Source organism: Schistocerca americana, chromosome 4 (assembly GCF_021461395.2).
Source record: "Schistocerca americana isolate TAMUIC-IGC-003095 chromosome 4, iqSchAmer2.1, whole genome shotgun sequence".
Classification (NCBI taxonomy): Eukaryota; Metazoa; Arthropoda; class Insecta; order Orthoptera; family Acrididae; genus Schistocerca; species Schistocerca americana.
In genome coordinates, this window is record NC_060122.1 from 541,334,612 (window position 1) to 541,357,203 (window position 22,592).

Genomic DNA, 22,592 nt, shown 5'->3' on the forward strand with positions numbered 1-22,592 from the left:
AGGCTGTGGTTTTGTAGTTTTGTAGTTGACAGTCTGCTCTACACAGTGTATTGTTTCCGTAGCTCTTTGTTTGAATGGCACGAAGTGTTAAGTCAATAACTTTCTGTTTAGTGGGTTTTAGGTCGTGCAGCAAGCAGACATTGACAGCATTTTGCAGAAGAAAAATGACAAAAACCCGCGGAATATTCAAGAAGCGAAGAAACAAAGATAACAGGTTTTACCGAAAATGTGTAGCTGATGAAGCTTGTTTGAGTATATCACAAGGAACTACAAGCGACAGCAGTGACAAGAAAAGTGCAGTGCCTACACCCAGTGCTTCAAAAAGGAAAGTTGACATTAGAGTTCATGAAGAGCTCAGTGTATAAAAAGACATGGATACGAATATAATTGTGGAGTTCGGTATTTTCGCTCGTGTTCTAGGTGAAGCAGCGAGTTGTCCTCTTTGTGGTGGTGCAGTAACACTGTCTGAAGATGTATCAGATTGGAACGGAATTGTTTGTCATTTACGTATTTCCTGTCAGAACTGCGAATTCTCTAAATCGTTTTGCACATCAAGCAAGTGCCAAAACAACTTGTATACTAATAACGTAAGATTAGCTGGGAAAATGTTGTGCAGCATCATGAAAATTTGCCAGGTCCTCCTACAGAGTATGAACACTACACAAATGTCATTGGTGATTGTATAAAGGAAGTGGCTACAGATTCCATGATATCTACAACAAAAGAAGCAGTGGAAGCAAATGATGGTTCACTGATATCAGTATTGCCTTTGATGGTTCCTGGCAACGGCAACAAGTGTTGATACAGGAAAAGTCCTGGATCTTGAGATTTTGACAACATATTATCAAGGATGCACATGTGCTGGCGTGGATAGATAGAGAGTTGAAGCCCATAAGCTAAACGATGGAAAAAATTATGAGGGAACAAGTGGAGGGATTGAAGTGGTTGTTGCAGTAAATATTTTTCAGCGATCTGAGGAAGAAGGGGAGTTAGGTACATCCAGTTCTTGGGAGATGGAGACAGCGAGTCTTTCAATGCAGTGGTGGAAAACAAAGCTTACAGTGTGCCCATAACTAAACTAGAGTGTGTAGGCCATGTGAAAAAGAGAATGGGTACACGTCTCAGAGAGTTGAAAATAAAACTTGGTAACGCAAATCTATCAGATGGTAAAACAATAAAAGGTGCTGGCAGACTGACTGACAAGGTGATAGATCAGTTTCAAGATTATTGTGGCAAAGCTATCAGGGACAACACCAACGATGTGCACAAGATGGTGAGAGTGGTGTGGGTTATCTACTATCATAAAGTTTCAACTGACAACAACCCCAAACTTGTTTGTGTCCTCCTCCTGAGACATGGTGCAAATATAGAAAATTTGAAGCTGCAGGATCTCTGGCAGATTTTTAAGCATAAAATCAGTGTGCTTCGAGCAGTAATGGAGGCTCTGAAGCCTATATTTAGAGATCTGGCCCAACCAAATCTGTTGAAAAGGTGTTTGCATGGGAAAACACAAAACGTCAATGAATCTTTCAATAATCTCTGGACTGGCATACCAAAAAGTGTATTTGTTGGGATGAAGACCCTACAGCTAGGAACGTATGACACTGTAATCACATTAAATAATGGATGTAGTGGCAGACTGAGAGTACTTGAGAAGCTGGGAGTGATTTTAGGGAAGCATACAGTGGAAGGTCTTCACAAAGTGGACATCAGAAGAGTGAAAAAAGCTGAGGTGGGAGTGGCGTGGGCTATCTAATATCATAAAGTTTCAACTGACAACAACCCCAAACTTGTTTGTGTCCTCCTCCTGAGACATGGTGCAAATATAGAAAATTTGAAGCTGAAGGATCTCTGCAGTGAAAAAAGCTGAGGTTTCAGCAAACTATGTGACCAAAGAGGGAAGGAAAAGGAGAAAGCAACTGTTACTTGATAGAACTGGTGGTGAAGATGATCTAGAATATGGAGAAGGGTGTCTTTAGTAACATCATGTAACAATAAAGGTGAGAAATTTCATATGAAACCTTTAAACGTCCTTTTCTCAGTTTATACATTTTTCACTACAAATGCCCCGTTTCCTCAGAAACTATTCATCCTATTGCACTGAAACTTTTACAGGGTCCTGCACAACTATCCAGTAAGCCATGGATCAAGAATATACGTTCAGCTCAGCTATTTTTATGTATATTTATGTTAACAAAATTTTTACAAAAATACAGACATTAAGTAAAAAATTTGTAAATCCTTTTGTTTTTATGCAAAACCTTACATCATAGATCAGTAGAAAAAAGAGTCAGTAGTTAATATATGGCAGAAAATCCAAATCCGTATCTACAACAGTCTCTGAGATAATGGGTCATTAACATTGGTGAATCAACATGGGCGAGATAGGGGCCCAGGTCTCTCCTTAAAAGGCTGTTAACTGCTGTATCAGTTCCTCACTATGTGCTGCTATGAAAGAGATGAAGTTTCTTGCAGCATAGCTTGAGACCTAACAATTATGCTTGTATTACTTCCGTTGGCTTTCTGTCACAATTCCTCTCCTGCTGATTGCATATTCTTTCTCGACAGATGGTGTAATGAGTCTGTAACTCAACCTGTTACACCATACTGGCTCTCTCCCTGCTCCTCCTCTGTCTCTGTCATGATTGGGTTTTGCCCGTAGAGATGTGAGTGAGTTTAGAAAACATTTCTAATTTTTACCCCTTACTATTCTCTGTCCTAATAGAGCAGTTCTCAATAGATGGCGAAAATTCGGTTGTGTGCTAAAGATAAATTACAAGAACTGATGCCAAATGAACTATAGCTCATAACTTTTGTTTTTGAGTCATCAGCCATCTGACTGGTTTGATGCTACCTCCCAAGATTCCTCTCCTATGCCAACCTCTTCATCTCACCGTAGTTACTTCCAACCTACATCCTCAATTACTTGCTGGATGAATTTCAATCTCTGTCTTCCTCTACAGTTTTTGCCCTCTACAGCTCCATGCCCTGATGTATTAACAGATGTCCTGTCATCCTGTCCCTTCGCCTTTTCAGTGTTTCCCACACATTCCTTTCCTCTCCGATTCTGTGCAGAACCTCCTCATTACTTACCTTATCAGTCCACCTAATTTTCAACACTCGTCTCTAGCACCACATCTCAAATGCTTAGATTCTTTTCTGTTCCGTTTTTTCCACAGTCCATGTTTCACTGCCATAGAATGCTGTGCTCCAAACGTACGGTCTCAGAAATTTCTTCCTCAAATTAAGATACTAGTTTGATACTAATAGGTTTCTCTTGGACAGGAATGCCCATTTTGCCAATGCTTGTCTGCTGTTGATGTCCTCCTTGCTCCATCCGTCATTGGTTGTTTTGCTGCCTAGGTATCAGAATTCCTTAACTTCATCTACTCCGTGACCATCAATCCAGATGTTAAGTTTCTCGTTGTTTTCATTTCTACTGGTTCTCATTACTTTCGTTTTTCTTCGATTTACTCTCAATCTATATTCTGAACTCATTAGATTATTATTAATTCCATTCAGCAGGTCATGTAATTCTTCCTCGCTTTCACTCAGGATTGCAATTCGTCAGTGAATCTTATCATTGATATCCTGTCACCTTGAATTTTAATTCCACTTACTTTTATTTCCATCATTTCTTCTTCGATGTACAGAACTGTAGGGGGAAAGACTACATCCCTGTCTCACACCCTTTTTAATCCGAGCACTTCGTTCTTGGTCTTCCACTCTTATTATTTCCCCTTCCCTTTTAACCTATTATATATTACATGCCTCTCCCTATAGCTTAACCCTATTTTCCTCAGGGTTTCGAACATTTTGCACCATTTTTCACTGTCGAACGCTTTTTCCAGGTCGCCAAAGCCTGTGAACGAGGCTTGATTTTTCTTTTGCCTTGCTTCCACTATCAACCGCAACGTCAGAATTGCCTTTCTGGTGTCTTTACCTTTCCTGAAGCCAAACTGATCGTCATGTAACACATCCTCAACTTTCTTTTCCATTCTTCTGTATATTATTCTGGTCAGCATGGATACATGAGCTATCAAGCTGATTGCGCGAAAATTCTCGCACTTGTCTTCTCTTGCATTCTTCGGTATTGTGCGGATGATATTTTTCCGAAAGTCAGATGGTATGCCACCAGACCCATACATTCTACCCACCAACTCCAATAGTCGTTTTGCTACTACTTCCGCCAATAATTTCAAAAATTATAATGGAATTTTATCTGTCCCTTCTGCCTTATTTGATCTTAAGTCCTCCAAAGTTCTCTTAAATTCTGATTCTGATACTAGATCCTCTGTCTGTTCTAAATCGACTCCTGTTTCTTCTTCTATCACATCAGACAAATCTTCCTCCTCACTGAGACCTTGAATGTACCATTTCTATCTACCCGCTCTCTCCTATGCATTTAACACTGGGATCCCGACGACCTCTCAATGTTACCACCCTTGCTTTTAATTTCAGCGAAGGTCGTTTTGACTTTTCTGTATGCTTAGTCAGTCGTTCCGACTTCCGATATTCATTTCTTTTTCGATTTCTTCACATTTTTCATGCAGCCATTTCGTCTTAGCTTCCCTGAATTTCCTATTTATTTTATTTTTCAGCGACTTGTATTTCTGTATTCCTGACTTTCTCTGAACATTTTTGTACTTCCTTCTTTCATCGATCAGCTGAAGTGTTTCTTGTGTTACCCGTGGTTTCTTCGCAGTTACCATATTTGTACATAGGTTTTCTTTCCAACTTCCGTGATTGCCCTTTTTTGAGATGTCCATTCCTCTTCAACTGTACTACCTACTGAGCAATTCCTCGTTGCTGTATCTACAGACTTAGAGAGCTCCAAGCTTGTCTCATCATTCCTTAGTCCTTCCGTATCCCACTTCTTTGCATATTGATCCTTACTCTTCATCGCTGCTAAATTGTGATCTGAGTCCATATCTGCTCCTGGGTAAGCCTTACAATCCAGTCTCTCATTTCGGAATCTCTGCCTGATCATGAGGTAATCTAACTGAAATCTTCCCGTATCACGCAGCGTTTTCCAAGTGTACCTCCTCCTTTTGCGATTCTTCAACAGAGTATTCGCTGTTACTAGCTGAAATTTATTGCAGAACTAAGTTAATCTTTCTCCTCTCTCATTCCTTGTCCGAAGCCAGTAGTCTCCGGTAACATTTTCTTCTACTCCTTCCCCTACAGCTCATTGCAGTACCCCGTGACTATTAGATTTTCATGACCTTTACATACTGCATTAACTTTCCAATATCCTCATATTCTTTCTCTATCTCTTCATCTTCAGCTTGTGACGTCGGCATGTATACCTGTACTATCATTGTCGGTGTTGGTTTGCTGTCGATTCTGATCAGAAGAACCCTTTCACTGAACTGTTGAAAAAAAAAAGTTCAATTGTGTGTGAAATCTTATGGGACTTAACTGCTAAGGTCATCAGTCCCTAAGCTTACACACTACTTAACCTAAATTATCCCAAGGACAAACACACACACCCATGCCCGAGAGAGGACTCGAACCTCCGCCGGGACCAGCCTCGCAGTCCATGATTGCAGCGCCCTAGACTGCTCGGATGATGCCGCGCGGCTTGAACTGTTCGCAGTAACTCACTCTCTGCTCTACTTTCCTATTCGTAACGAATCCTGTTCCCATTATACCATTTTCTGGTGCTGTTGATATTACCCTATAGTCATCTGACCAGAGATCCTTGTCTTCTTTCCATCTCATTCCACTGATCCCTAACATATCTATAGTGAGCCTCTGTATTTCCCTTTTCAGATTTTCTAGCTTATTCAAGCTTCTGATATTTCACACCCCGATTCGTAGAACGTTATCATTTCATTGATTATTCAATCTTTTTGTCATGGTCAGCTTCCCAATGAGGAGATCCGAATGGGGGGTTATTCCGGAATCCTTTGCCAGTGGAGAGATCGTGATGACACTTTTTCATTTACAAACCACATGCCCGTGGATACACGTCATATGTCTTTAATGCAGAGGCTTCCATTGCCCTCTGTATCCTCATGCCGTTGATTATTGCCATTCTTCCGCCTTTTGGGGGCTGTTTCCCATCCCATGGACAGGAGAGAGACCTGAACCTCTGTCAGCTCCTCCGCCCTCTTTGACAAGGCCCTTGGCAGAATGAGGGTTACTGCTTGTACAGGAAGTCTTCGGCAGCCAATGCTGATTATAATCAAAATTTAAACGGTGGGAAGTTTCGAACCCAGGACCGATGAAGTTTTGGTTACTAATAAAAGGCGGTACCCCTGAACCACAGGTGCATAGCTCATAAAAACAAATACAGTAACAGTAATAGCTCAAAGTCTACAAAAAACAGCATTTTAATACAATTACCCCCTGACCCCCCCCCCCCCTCCTCCGTCCCCCCGCCCCCCCCCCCAACACACACAAACTCTGTGAAACATATGTACTCACTCTTCATTCATTCATATCAAATTGCGAACTTATTCTGCACAAAAACATCTAGATTAGTTTCGCCGAAAATAAGAAAATAGCAGAAAAGTCTAGGTCATAGCAGTACGTAACTTCAAATTAGATAAATAAACCGACGAAAAAAAGTCACACTACCAAGAAGGAGTTGTGCGATATAAACGGAAGTGGTAAAGAGCGTTTCTACATCTTAAAGACGATGTCTCTTCACATCTCATGCCGGTCGCATAAGAGTAGTGTTAGTAGCTCCGCTATGAGGATGCAAATCAGTTTTGCTTTAAATACACGCTGTAATGGTCGTGAACGATAGATACCTTTGCAATTGGACGTAGTGAGTTGATATCAGTCAAGAACGCTTTTAAGGTGGCAAAGACGTCATTAGCAGTACCTCACCGAGTTTGAACGAGGTCGTGTAATAGGGCTATGAGAAGCTTGATGTTCCTTCCGTGATATTGCAGAAAGATTGCTGGCATTGGTGGTCAGGGGAATGTACGGTCGCAAGAAGACGGGGCTCAAGATGGTCACGTGGCACTACCGAGAGGGACGACCATCATGTTCGTCGTGTGGCTCTGAGCACCATTCTGTATCTGAAAAAAAATCACAAATCGGTTACTTCAAGGACAGCTCGGAGTCAGATGTCCTGCAGCGTGCATTCCACTGAAACCAGACCACCGCCATCTATGGCTTCAGTGGTGCTAAGGGAAAGCTCGTTGGAGAGCTCGGTGGAGATCTGTTTTTTCTTCTGGTGAAAGTTGGTTCCGCCTCGGTGCCAATGATGGCTGTGTGTTGGTTAGAAGGAGGCTGGTTGAGCCTGCAACCAGCATGTCTGCGTGCTAGATACAGTGGTCCTACACCTGGAACTATGGTCTGGATTGCGATTTCCTATGACAGCAGGAGCACTCTCGTGGTTATATCACGCACCCTGTCTGCAAATCTGGGCGTCAGTCTGGTGATTCGAACTGTTGTGCTGCCATTGTGAACAGCATTACTGGGGTGTTTTCTAACAGGATAACACTCGCCCACATACTGCTGCTGTAACACAATATGCTCTACAGAGTGTCGAGAGGTTGCCTTTGACTGCTCGATCACCAGATCCATCTTCAATCGAGAACATATGAGAAATCATCAGATGACAACTTCAGCGTCATTCACAAACAGTATTAACCGTCTCTGTATGGACCAACGACTTGCAACACGCATGGAATTCCACCCCACAAACTGACATCACGCACCTGTACAAGAGAATGAATGCACGTTTGCATACTTGCATTCAACATTCTGGCGCTTACACCGGTTATTAATGTACCAGCATTTCACATTTGCGATGGCTTATCTCGTGCTTGCATTAACCTACGATCTTGCAATGTTGATCACTTAAATGTGTAACCTAGACAAATGTATTCCCAAAATTTCATTACTCTACATTAATTATTTTTTGCTGTTGTGAGTTTTTTCCGTCACTGTATTATGGCTGTCCACACAGATCCCTCAGTTCAATCATCGTACATATATAGTGTAAACGTAACACCAACATTCGATCTTATCATCTGCATGAGTTGGCATATTCTCATATGAGAGAGAACTTCAATGAAGTGCTGGCTACACCAGAGAGATAAAAAATGTGGTTCTAAACTGCGCTTGAGTATAAAATTTTTAGTCATCATCGTTACAAATCGTAACTTGTCAAAACCATGAAGATAAAATATACAAGTATGCAAATGAGATCAAAAGTGTTGCATGCTTGCGTAATTTATCTTCCTAGTTTTGACAAGTTACGATTTGTAACGTTGTTGTTGTTGTGATCTTCAGTCCGAAGACTGGTTTGATACAGCTCTCCATGCTATCTTATGCAAGCCTCTTCATCTGCGAGTAACTACATCCTTCTGAATCTACTTACTGTTCTCATCTCTTGGTCTCCTCCCTCTACGATTTTTATCCACGACTCTTCCCTCCAGTACTAAATTGGTGGTCCCTTGATGTCTCAGAATGTGTCCTACTGTACCCCATACAAATACTTTCAGAAAAGACTTCTTAACACTTAAATCTATATTCGATGTTAGCCCCAAAGTTTTTATTTCCTAATCCAGATTTTTCTTTCTTTCGTTTATTGTTAGCTCAGTGTACAGACAAACGAACATTGGGAAGAGGCCACGTACCTGTCTCAGTCCCTCCTCAACCACTGCTTCTTTTCAATGGGCCTCGACTCTTATAATAGCCATCTGGTTTCTGTTCAAACTGTAAATAGCCTTTCCATGCCACCGTCAGAATTTGAAAGAGAATATTCCAGTTAAGTTGTCAAAAGCTTTTTCTAAGTTACAAGTGCTATAAATTTAGATTTTCCTTTCCATAACATATTTTCTACGATACGTCAGAGGGTCAGTATTTCCTCGCGTGTTCCTACATTTCTGCGGAAGCCAAATTGATCTTCCTCGAGGTCAACTTCTAACACGTTTTTCATTCTTTTTAAGGAATTAAACCGGTAGTTCAGTAATTTTCACAATGTCAGCATCTGCTTTCTTTGGAACTGAAATTATTAAATTTTTCTTGAAATCTGGGGGTATTTCGCCTGTATTATACATCCTGCATACTGGATGGAAGAGTTTTTTCGTGGCTGGCTCAACCAAGGCTATCAGTAGTTCTAACGGAATGTTCTCTACTCCCGGGGCCCTCTTTTGATTAAGGTCTTTCACTACTCTATCAAATTCTTTAAGCATAGGATCTCCTATCTCATCTTCGTCTACTCTGTCAAATTCTTCAATGTATCATATTCCTGTCTCATCTTCATCTACGTCCTAGTCCATTTCCATAATATTGCCCTCAAGCACATCTCCCTTGTACAGACACTCCCCTTCTGTACACTCCTTCCACCTTTCTGCTTTCCCTTCTCTTCTTAGGACTGGCTTTCCGTCAGAGCTCTTGATATTCATACAGGTGGTTCTGTTTTTCCCAAAGGTCTCTTTAATTTTCCTGTAGGCAGCATCTATCTTTCTCCTAGTGATACGTGCTTCTAAATCCGTACGTTTGTCCTCTAACCATTGCTGCTTAGCCATTTTGCACTTCCTTTCGACCTCATTTTTTTGACGTTTGCATTCCATTTCGCCTGCTTTATCTACTGAATTTTTATATTTTCTCCTTTCATCAATTAAATTCAATATCTCTTGTGCTACCCAGGAATTTCTACTAGCCCCAATCTTTTCACCTACTTGATCCTCTGTTGCCATCACTATTTCATCTCTCAAAGATGACCATTCTTCATCTACTGCATTCTTTTCCCCTGTTCTTGTCAATCGTTCCCTAATGCTCTCTCTCAAACTCTCGACAAACCCTGGTTCTTTCAGTTTATCCATGTCTCATCTCCTTAAATTCCCACCTTTTTGCAGTTTCTTCAGTTTTAATCTACAGTTCACAACCAATAGATTGTGGACAGAGTCCACCTCAGGTCCTTACAATTTAAAATCTGGGTCCTAAATCTCTGTCTTACCATTATATAATCAATCTGAAACGTTCCTGTGTCTCCAGGTCTCTTCCACCTATCAACCTTCTTTCATGATTCTTAAACCAAGTGTTAGCTACTATTTTTCGTTCTCTTCCTTTTCCTGCTATTGAACTCCAGTCCCCCATGTCTGTTAGATTTTTGTCTCCCTTAACTATCTGAATAATTTCTTTTATCTCATCATACAATTCTTCAATCTCTTCATCTTCTGCGAAGCTAGTTGGCATATAAACTTGTACTAGTGTGTTGGTTGTGGGATTCGCGTCAAATCTTGGCTGTGATTATGCGTTCACTATGCTGTTCATAGTAACTTATTTGTTACTATTTTTTACTCTTTATTAAACCTACTCCTGCATTCCCCTATTTGATTTTGTATTTGTGACCTTGTATTCACCTGACCAAAAGTCCTGTTCCTCCCACCCACCGAACTTCACTATCTCCAAGTATATCTAGCTTTAACCTATCTATTTATTAATTTAAGAAAGGGAATTTTCTAAGCTACCTGTACGATTAAAGGATCTGACATTCCACGCTGCGATCCGTAGAACGCCAGTTTTGTTTCTTCTAATAACGACATCCTCTTGAGTAGTCCCTGTGCGGAGATCCGAATGGGTCCTATTTTACTTGAGGTATATTTTACTAAAGAGGGTGCCATCATCATTTATCCATAAAGTACAGCTGCAAGCCCTCGGGAAAAATTACGGCTGTATTTTCGCCTTACTTTCAATCGTTCGCAGTACCAGCACAGCAAGGCCTTTTCGTCTGATGTTACAAGGTCTGATCAGTCAATCATGCAGACGTTACTCCTTTAAGTACTGAAAAGGCTGCTGTCCCTCTTCAGGAACCACACGTTTTACTGGCCTGTCAACAGATAACCCTCTGTTGTGGTTGAACCTACGGTGCGGCTGTACGGACGTATGTATCCTCGAGGCACTCAGGCCTCCCCACCAACGGCACAGCGCATGGTTCATGGGAGGAGGGGGGGGGGAGAAGATATGTAAGATGATATTTAACTCTTCATTTGTGTACTCAAGTGCAATTTAATATGTGTTGTTTAGAACCACTCTTTTTCTATATCTTTGTTGAAGTTGTCTCTTATATGAGAATGTGCTAAGATATGCAGACGGTGCTATCTGACCCTGCCATATACGTTGACACTATGATTTCACCATGACTAATCTAAGGTAAGTTGTATGAACAACGGTAGCTAGTTATCAAATTTAATGTTATGATAATTAAATGGATACCCTAGCTGCAAACAGGCGTTGATGTACTTCATTGGGGACATGTTGAAAATGTGTGCCCCGACCGGGACTCGAACCCGGGATCTCCTGCTTACATGGCAGACGCTCTATCCATCTGAGCTACCGCGGGCACAGAGGATAGTGCGTCTGCAGGGACTTATCCTTTGCACGCTCCCCGTGAGATCCACATTCCCAACATGTCCACAACATTACATTCATAGTGTGCCTAATAGATGTTTGCCCATCATACTCATTACTCGTGGCAGATTAATCTACCAAGTCCCGTACGAGTTCGGGCATAGCGTGTACGTTCGCACACAAGAAGGTCAATGGCCGGGAAGCCATATTTTAACTATATATGACGGTAGTATCTGTTCCTGAAAGAACAGTTACCGTGGATGACCATGCAGCTTTGCTAGGAATGAAATGATAATTAAATGGACACCCGAGCTGCAAACAGGCGTTGATGTACTTCATTGGGGACATGTTGAGAATGTGTGCCCCGACCGGGACTCGAACCCGGGATCTCCTGCTTACATGGCAGACGCTCTATCCATCTGAGCCACCGCGGGCACAGAGGATAGTGCGTCTGCAGGGACTTATCCCTTGCACGCTCCCCGTGAGATCCACATTTCCAACATGTCCACAACATTACATTCATAGTGCGCCTAATAGATGTTTGCCCATCAATCTCATTACTCGTGGCAGATTAATCTACCAAGTTTCTAGATATGTAGGTATGTAGATCTGACAACACTCCAGGACACAAAGTGTATAAAAATCTGCTAAAACATATAGTTATTTAGATGCCACTTCGCACCACCACCCAGCTCTGAAGCAAGCAGTGTTCAGCACTCTGTCTTCACGTGTCTTCCCTGTCAGCGATGATGGAGTTGGATTTTTTTAAAGAAGTCAGAGAAGGCCAATGGGTATGACAGTTTGTCGAAACACAATAAATTTAAGCGAAATAATAATTACGCTAATAGGAAGGACGAGGAACCGCCTTCTCACTCTGTTAAGCTGGGGTCTCTGACGGCATAAGCAGAATTCTAAGGAAGAATGGTATTCAGACCACTTTCTTCAGCCACAAAAAAAAAGTAAAAGGCTTTTTCCAACGGAAATCGGATGCACCTGATTGCCTCCAAACTGGGGCGTCTGTGAAATAACGTGTGGCTGCAGCAAATTGTATAAAGGCGAAACGGGAAGAACAGTTAAAGAACGTATTAAGGAACACGAACGCCACACTCGGCTGAAACAAAGTATGAAATCGGCGGTAGCGGAACATCAAGAGAACTGTGGTCTTGACATCGGTTTCAGTATCGTACGTGTGCTGGCTAAGGAAACCAACATTTATAGAAAAAAATCCGAGAAGCGGTAGAAATTTCCTAGAACTCACGTAACTTCATTAGAAGGGATGGCTATAGGCTTCCGGCATCGTGACTCCCCACCGCGGCCGCGGCATGCAAGGAATAGAAACATCCCACCTCTGTGGACAATAATATTTTGGATGGCCATTCTCTCCTGTCTTGCTCTGCCTGTTTCGCTTCTAGCCAATGATGTGGGCCCACAAATAGCAGCAGGAGGAATTTTAACCAGTAACTCTTCTCCACCATAAGTGCGGGAAACTCCCCTTTATAAGAGATGGCGATACTGGTCTTTGACAGTTCTCCAGATCCTGAAGAAGACCGCAGCAGAAGGGTCGAAAAGTCGAATATTTGAAGAAATATGACGCGGCTTAACAACCCAGAATATCTTAACTTCAATGGTAGGTTTCATTTAAGTTCTCGAGTTATGAGTGATGTTTCTTACTTACAGGTGACTTGAAAACTGGTGGAGTTGGCACAAGCCGAAAGCACTGAGATCATCCTGGTGTCAGGAGAAAGGAGCACTTACGTTATCGCAGAGGATTTCAGCCAACTCCATCTAGAACGAGCACCCATTACCAACAGTGCGATGGTGAAACCTCCGAAATTCCGTGAAACTGCCTCTGTCTGAGACACGCCGAAGGCTGAACGATTGAAAACTGCTCTGGATGAAGCAGCATCAAGCGCTGTTCTGGCATCGTTCAGTGAGAACCCAGAATGCTGCTCTCGCAGGAAGCTGGAGTCAGTCGCACATCAGTAATGAGAATTTTGGTACCCTTACAAAATTCATGTGTTACAACATCTCACCGAGGATGTTCTAAATCGTCGAGTTCATTTTGTAGAATGGGTGCTACGCAGTCTGGTCGAAAATCGTCGTTTACCCTACGGTGTATTTTTTACTGATGAAGCTAATTTCTTTGTGAACGGAGACGTAAATGAACCTTATTACAGATACTCTCACTAGATGGAAGCATCTAAGGTAGATGACACATCGAAAGTGATGGAATGGTGTGGTATATGGGGTTCTTGTATTTCTGAGTCCTTCTTCATTCAAGGTACACTAACAGAAGCGCAGATCTGCAGTTGTTCCACGAAGACCGGCTGCCATCGCTAATGTCTGAAGACGGCAGATTTTCAATCTTCTTTCAGCAAGATGGTGCTTCATCTCATTAAGTGCTAGCTGTCAGGGAATATCTGGGAATCTAGTATTCCACCAGATGGATAGATCAAAGAGATTGTGTGGAGTGTCCTCCACGTTCCACGGATTTTAGCCTATTAGATTTCTATCTGTGGGGACAGTCATTTATATTATCCGAGACAGATGAATTTCAGTACACAACAGCCATTGTTTTCTCCTCAGGCAGTATATAACGTCTGTGAAAATGTCGTATCTCCGCTCAGCTACACTATACAGATACACAAATAACAACAGCACCTCACTGCGCTTGTGCTGTTTAAAAGTAAACAGCAATTACATCAGCAGCCATTACTACGGATACACTTCCCGTAAATATACATGCTGGAGAGAATCCCTGCGTTACATGGTGTATTAGACAAACTAGTGTTACTCACCTCTAGTTTCACACTAAAAGCTGCATGTTAAGCTCGGTGAGGCTCTACATTGTAATCAGCTTCCCCGATGAGAAAAAAGTTTCAGTTCTGCAGCCAGCTATACAAAACAGTAAGTTACATAATTGTAGCCTAACACACATTTACTGAAACGATACAGTACTCCCGTCACTAGAGTATTGTAACGCCGGCCGCGGTGGTCTAGCGGTTCAGGCGCTCAGTCCGGAACCGCGCGACTGCTACGGTCGCAGGTCCGAATCCTGCTTCGGGCATGGATGTGTGTGATGTCCTTAGGTTAGTTAGGTTTAAGTAGTTCTAAGCTCTAGGGGACTGATGACCACAGATGTTAAGTACCATAGTGCTCAGAGCCATTTGGACCATTTGAAGTATTGTAACTTAGGGCGCGAGTGACTTTTTTGTCTTGTCAGATTTTGATCGCCTGTTCAGAGGAAGAAAAGGAAAAGGGAGCAAAGAAGGCACTCAGTCTGTTAAACTTATTTGGAAAGAGAAAGGATAAGACTCAACGTTCCGTCGACGATGTAGCCAATTGTTATCTATCACAAGCTCTGACACGGCAAAGACGGGGAAGTTAGTAGGCCGACGCCTTTGCAAATGGGCCAGCCATTCCAGGATAGGGGAAACTATGGAAACTTTATTTTAGGATGACCGAACGACGATTTGCATGGAAAACCTAAATCTGGGTTCTCGGACGGGGATTTGAATGCTCTATCCTCCAGAGTGCCAGTCAAGTAGAGAGTGGCACGTACACTTGTAGTTATTATGTCATTTCACCTGGATCCGTTGTGAGTCGTCGTGCTGCACCGTCCAAGTATATGCCTTTACTGCCCTTGCCTTATTCCTCGTGGGAAGGCGAGTCTTTAATGCAATTATATTTAGAGTGCACGGTTGAAGGCTCTGTATTTATAGGAGTCCAGCTGCCACCACCCTTCGCAATATATGAGTATACTTAAGACTTTGACACATAGAGCCCACGTAACATCTGATGGTAACAGCCCACCAAACAAACTGGTGTATCTGGAAGAGTTATTCAGAAAAACAGAATTGCAAAACATTGGATTATGAGCGTTCTGCGAGCGAAAATGTCAGGCCAAAAATAAGAGAAATGCAAAAGAGATGAGAGATGTAAAATTTACGTTCTATCTTCTGTATGTGGGAAGCATTTCTTCAAAAATTGCCAAGCTAATGAAAAAGCATAAAGTAAGTACGATCTACGGACTTACAGCGTGCTGGGATGTTGAAGGGTCAGCAACTTGTTATATAATTTTAAAATGACAAACAGTTAAAGTTGCAACAGAGCTCTTTTTGTTACCTGATGATGACTAGTTTCGGATATTCATTCATAACTCATTTTAAGATCATCCTTCCAATTATAATAAATGTTGTGTGTATTGTGCATTGTGTATTGAACCGAGGACCTAGAAACGACGGGGAGGCTTCGTCCCGCCGTAGCCCTCAGTGGTTCACAACCCCACAACAGGCGACAGCAATCCATCCAGCCCACCCCAACCGAACCCAGGGTTATTGCGGGGTTCGATCCCCAGTGGAACACTGTAGCGCCTATAACCACTCGGTCACCACGGCCGGCGTCTGAAAAATAATCGCAAAAGACAGACGCAGTGTATGTGTTCAGATTTTACTAAACAAGAACAGAAAGTCAAAAACTTAGTGAATGATCAACCAATATCAGTATCTGCTATTTCGTGAGTTTCATGCGAGTATCTTGAACCGAAAACCTGATGCGTTTCAGCTCATACTTGTGTGAAACGAACCCTACGTTCTTGAACTGATATTTATAACGTCTCGCCTTTGGATGGAAATCTAATACAGAAGGTTCCGAGAGTTCCGGAACTCATAAATAAAATTGGAATAGAGATCAACATAAACATCATTCCCATCCTTTTCATTGCCAGTGAAAACCGCACATAGTGTGTTGTACCACCATACAGCGAGACATTCAGAGGTGGTGGTTCAGATTGCTGTACACACCGGTACCTCTAATACCCAGTAGCACGCCCTCTTGCATTGATGCACACCTGTATTCGCCGTGGCATACTAACAACAAGTTCATCAAGGCATTGTTGGTCCAGATTGTCCCACTCCTCAACGACGATTCGACGTAGAACCCTCAGAGTGGTTTTTGGGTCACGTCGTCCATAAACAGCCTTTTTCAATCTGTCTCAGGCATGTTCGATAGGGTTTATCTCTGGAGAACTAGCTAGCCACTCTAGTCGAGCGATGTTGTTATCCTGAAAGGAAGTCATTCACAAGATGTGCACGATGGGAACTCGAATTGTCGTCCGTGAAGACGAATGCCTCGCCAATATGCTTCCGATATGGTTGCACTATCGGTCGGAGGATGGCATTCACATATCGTATAGTCGTTACGGCGCCTTCCATAACCACCAACGGTGTACGTCGGCCGCGCATAATGCCACCCCAAAACATCAGGGGACCTCCACCTTGCTACATCCGCTGGACAGTGTGTCTAAGGCGTTTAGCCTGACCAAGTTGCCTCCAAACACGTCTCCGACGATTATCTGGTTTAAGGCATATGCGACACTCATTGGTGAAGAGAACGTGTTGCCAATCCTGAGCGATCCATTCGGCGTGTTATTGGCCCATCTGTACCGCGCTCCATGGTGTCGTGGTTGCAAAGATGGATTTCGCCACAGACGTCGGGAGTGAAGTTGCGCATCATACAGCTTTTTGCGCACAGTTTGAGTCGTAATACGACGCCCTGTGGCTGCACGAAAAGCGTTATTCAACATGGTGGCGTTGTTGTTAGGCTTCCTCCGAGCCATAATCCGTAGGTAGCAGTCATCCACTGCGGTAATAGCCCTTGGGCGGCCTGAGCGAGGCATGTCATCGACAGTTCCTGTCTCTCTGTATCTACTCCCTCCTCCATGTCCGAACAACATCGCTTTGGATCACTCGGAGACGCCTGCACACTTCCCTTGTTGAGAGCCATTCCTGACACAAAGTAACAACGTAGACGCTACCAAACCGCGGTATTGACCGTCTAGGCATGGTTTAAGTACAGACGACACGAGCCATGTACCTCCTTCCTGGTGGAATGATTGGGACTGATCGGCTGTTGGATCCCCCCTCCGCCTAATAGGCGCTGCTCATGCATGGCTGTTTACATCTTCGGGCGGGCTGGGAGACACCTCTGAACAGGCACAGGGACTGTGTCCGTGATACAATATCCACAGTGGATGTCTATCTTCGGGAGTTCTGGGAACCAGGGTATGCAAAACTTTATTGATGTGTGTACAATCATTTAAGAGAGATTACTCAGTAGAAATTATGAAGAAAGAATCCTTTTATTTTGTTCTTCTGTTTCCTTCGTTATCTCTCATATTATTTCAATACTAGGCCAATAGTCATCTTCGTTGTACTAATGGCGATGCTCAGCTCTTGAACAGTTTCGTCATTTCTCCACTATGGCGTGGTAGTGACTTTGGTAAAGCAGTCTTCAACCGAAAAGTTGGTTTTAGCACCCTTGTGCTTTACTATACTTGATATAGTACCATCTTCCTCTGTACGGACTCATCTAGCCAGTTGTAGGGGTATCTACACTTCAATGTGGATTCTGAACCACGAAGGAACTCACATTTTTGACATTAACAAACACTTCCAGAGGCAAAAGAAGTGAATGGTGACTGACAAAAGTCCTAGGAATGGTCGGGGATTAGAGAACCTAAACTTTTTGGTCAGTAGTGTGCCATCTGACGAGTAACCCAGCAAGCCACACTCTCAATAAATACCAGCAGTACAAATTAAACTTTACCTAAATAAATTCAAAATAAATTGCAGAATAAGGTTTGAATACAAAGAATCATTAAAGGCAACATGCTTAGATGGACATGCGTTTCTTTCTGTGTCATGCTATGTGACCCTGATCATTCCCAACTTAATATTCACTGATCAGCCAGAACATTATGAACACAGACCTGCTATCGATATAAACACGTCCAGGCGATAGCAGCGTCACCTGGCAATGAACGACTGCTAGTCAGACACACCCATGATGCCTGTAGATCAGTGAGCGTGCTGTCTGTGTGTAGAACGGGGAGGCGTGCTATCTATCTGAGTTTGACCGAAGTTCGGCACGAGCATCTCGTAAACTGCGCGACTTGTCGAGTGTTCGAGGAGTGCTGTGGTGAGCGTGTTCAACACTTGGCGAAACCAAGGTGAAACCACGTCCAAACGACGTGGGGTTGGGCGGCCACTCGCCATTACAGATTTCGTCGTCGTAGGCTGGGCAGACTAGTAAAACATGACAGGCAGCGAACTGTGGCGGAGCTAACATCAGACTTTAAAGCTGGGCAGAGTGCAAGTGTGTCTGAACATAGTGAACCGAACACTCGTAACTATGGGCCTCCGTAGCTGACAACCCATGCATGTGCCAATGTCGACTCCATTGGCAACTATGACTAAAATGGGCACGCGACCATTTGCAGTGGACGTTGGCGCATTGACAGAGCGTTGAACCCGGTCGAAAGCATCTGGGATGCGATTCAACGCGTCGTCAGAGCTCATCGCCCACCTTTCTGGCCTCATTGCTTCCATGCCACTTAGTGTCGCCGCTGGTATCCGTGCCAAAGGTGGACATACCCGCTATTAGGTAGATGGTCATAATATTCTGGCTCATCAATGTCCATGTAATACACAGGTGTTCGATTTAACAGACTGAGAAAATCTTACTGAATAAAAGTATGACAGATCGGAAACATCCAAATGAACAATTGGAATCAGTTTCTCTGTTAAACTTGTCAGTTCTTTGCCCTTTGCGGCTCTGAATGCTGGGCGACGCGGAACCCACAGAGCTCAGATAAACTAATGCTAGCATGTCACACATTTCCATACACCTTACAGCGGAAACAACCGCCAGGCATAATCTCACCATAATGGAGTACACACGCATTAAATAACTCACTGCAATGCACGAGCCCATCAATGGTCTATGAAGGGACTTCAAAAAGTATGTTAGGTACAAATTATTACGGCAGGCCAAGTAACTTTTATTTAATGCTGCACTACGCTTAAAGTGAGATAGATACCTGACACTATTTTCCAAAGCAGTAAACAAGTCTCTGGAAACAACGATCGGAATATTCTATCAAACCTTTAATTCCTCGACAGTGGAAATCCACTCTTTGATCAAGTAGTAATTCGACAACCTCTGTCTGAACGTTTTCTAGTCGGAAAATCTGCGATTGCTATGAATCATTTCGTCTATTGCCTGGAAATTATCATCAGTGGTCTACGTCGACGGCCTTCCTTCCCGAACAGCATCACGCACCTCCATGTTACATTGTTGGTACCATTTGATTACGGCATTGCGTTTGGTCCACATACCGGCAGAACGTCTTGGTGAAACTGTTTGATATTTATACGTTTTATCCACAAGAATTACACTGCCATGCGTATTTCATCTCTGGAGTACGTTTACAGTTGCCGCACCATTACACTGTGATTCACACGTTATCCGTACCACAGCACAGTCGTGCCTGCAGCAAAACCCCTCTTCTGACAACGCCCCATCTTGTTGCGACGAAATAGTGTGTGACTGATTTACGAAGCCCCTGTCTGATCACCTGCATCCATTCATGTCCACTGTGCATTCGACGGACTTGGGCAATTCCAACAGGACAATGCGATACCCCGCACGTCCAGGATTGCTACAGAGTGGCTCCAGGAAGGCCTTCCTGAGTTTAAACACTTCCGCTGGCCACTAAACCCCCAGACAATATTATTGAGCATATCTGGGATGCCTTGCAACGTGCTGTTCAGAAGAGACCTCCACCCTCGCGCTCCTACGGGTTTATGGACAGCTCTGCGGGATTCTTGGTGTCAGTTCTCTCCAGCAATACTTCAGACAGTAGTTGAGTCCATACCACCTCGTGTTGCGGCACTTTTGCGTGCTCCCGAGAGCCCTACACGATATTAGGCAGGTTTCTTTGGCGCTTCAGTGTATATACACACATACAAAACAAATGAAAGACATTGATTTTTTGAGAATTGCATTAAATTTGAAAATGTTTATTCAGGTGCTTTGAGTTATGAAATATTTGTGGTATTTGCGTCTTCTGCAAAAGCAAATAAATTAAATAAATTTTTCGGCAGTTCCACTCTTGAGGATGCAACATATAAATATACGAACATGTCATCGTAATGGGTGACTTGAACATAGACCTGCTAAGAGACACTCCCTCCGCAATAAACCTAAGAAGACTGTTTAGCTGCAATAGCATGAACATTCTTACATTACAACCTACACACCATACGGCGCACAGTCATACTCTTATAGACGTAATGGCAACGAAACAGACTGACAAAGTAAGAGATGTTGGTCAAACATCGGCCCTTGGCCTCTCAGCACATGATGTAATATTCCTGGCCTACTCTGTGCAGCTCCCAAGGATCAAATCGCGTTACATAACTTGTAGGAACATGAAACGTATTGACCTTGACGCTCTAACAGCCGATTGCTCAGAAATCCCATGACATTAAATAATCAGAGAACCTACAATCGACGGCAAAATTAATGAACTTGGTGATAAACTCACTGCCCTCTATGACAAACATGCACCTGTACGCACAACCCGTGTAAGAAAATCTCCTGCTCCATGGCTGACAGCTGAATTACGTCAAATGATGACTAATAGGGATGCTGCCCATAGGCGTTTCAGGGCAGGTCGGAAACCCGAGCGTTTCGAAGAATATAGAAAGCTACGGAACAGAGTGAAACAATGCATTCGCAATGCTAAAATCAGGCACGCTCGCTCCCTTGTATGCAGCGATCTGACGCCCACGACTCTATGGAAGAATCTCCGTAGCTTGGGGGTCGGAAAGGCAAAATCGGAAACTACTTTTCATGTGTCAGCTAACGAATTAAATGAATTCTTCTCTGCACCTCTGAATACCCGCACGGCTGATAACTACCGTCCACAAGAATCCCCAAACAGGATAACTAACAACGATACCTTCCATCTAAAACATGTAACAACAAATACGGCAAGAAAAGGAATAATGAGAATCTCTTCTGATGCAATAGGCAACGACAGTATCGGTATAACCATGATTAAGAATGTTGCCGATATCTTAGTACCTGCCTTAACTGACATATTTAATTTTTCCCTCGTTAACGGAATATACCCCACTGCATGGAAAAGAATCATAATTCGACCCATCCCTAAGATCGAAAACCCGCGACTGCCTAGTGATTACCGACCGATTAGCATACTCCCTACTGTTTCCAAAGCACTTGAATATATTGTCCATGACCAAATCACTGAACACTTGCATGAATTCAGCCTATATGACAAATTTCAATCCGGTTTCCGTAAACATCATAGCACAAACACTGCTCTGATTAAGGTAACTGATGACCTGAAATATGCCATCGACAATCGAAAGGCAACAATATTGACGCTACTGGACTTCAGCAAAGCTTTTGACACTGTTAACTTTGACATATTGCTCAGAAAAATGCAACAGCTTAATTTCTGAGATAGTGCAGTGAGATGGTTTGAAAGCTACTTAAAAGACAGACAGCAATGTGTTGTCTGCGTAAATGAAAAATCTTCCTGGAAACATGTTTCCTCGGGAGTGCCGCAAGGATCAGTCTTAGGACCACTTTTGTCTTCTTTATATGTCAACGATATTTCGTCGGTTCTGTCCTGTAAATATCATTTCTATGCCGACGACCTCCAGCTCTACCTAAGCGCCAGACCTGAAGATGTAAACACTGCAATCGCTCAGATGAATGATGATCTGTCTTCAGTAGTGACATGGGCGAAAAACCTGGGGCTTAAACTAAATGCAAAAAAGACGCAAGTAATCTTAATAAGTTCAGATTTCCGTGAACGGCTACCTCCTATTCTGCTCGACGGTACTCCAATACCATATCAGAAACTTGGGTGTAGCTTTGGATGAGCATTTCAACTGGGCAGAGAATACAGTCGCAGTGTGCCGAAAGACGTCTGCTTGTCTCTATGCTCTCAAAAAGTTTCGGAACATATTTCCACAGGACTTGAAACGCCAGCTCGTGCAAGCACTCGTTCTACCGAACCTCCGCTATTGTGATGTAATTCAACAAGGCATGAGTAGTGAAAACAAAAGACGGCTAGAACTAACCATGAATGCCTGTGTGCGCTACACCTGCAACATTCGCCGGTATGATCATGTTAGTGCTTCATACTCCGAGCTAGGGTGGCTGCGGCCGGACAAATTGCGTGACTACCACACTCTATGTCTACTTCACCGACTCCTCGTCGCGCAAGCACTCCAGTACCTTGCTTCAGAGATTAAAAACCTGTCATGCCATCATAATCGAAACACGAGGTCACTCTTATTTGTTATCCTAACTGTGCCCACTCACAAAACAAAAACTTTTGCAAACTCCTTCTCAGTTGCCGCTGTCCACCTCTGGAACAAACTGCCCCTTAC

At 43.1% G+C, this 22,592-nt stretch overlaps 2 non-coding genes across 2 annotated transcripts; both read right to left on the minus strand.

Moving 5' to 3' along the window:
- Positions 1-11,240: 11,240 nt before the first annotated feature.
- Trnat-ugu lies at positions 11,241-11,315 on the minus strand. The gene has a single exon. It is a non-coding gene; the product is annotated as a tRNA-Thr (tRNA).
- A 367-nt stretch (positions 11,316-11,682) lies between these two features.
- Trnat-ugu lies at positions 11,683-11,757 on the minus strand. The gene has a single exon. It is a non-coding gene; the product is annotated as a tRNA-Thr (tRNA).
- Between the last annotated feature and the right edge of the window lie 10,835 nt (positions 11,758-22,592).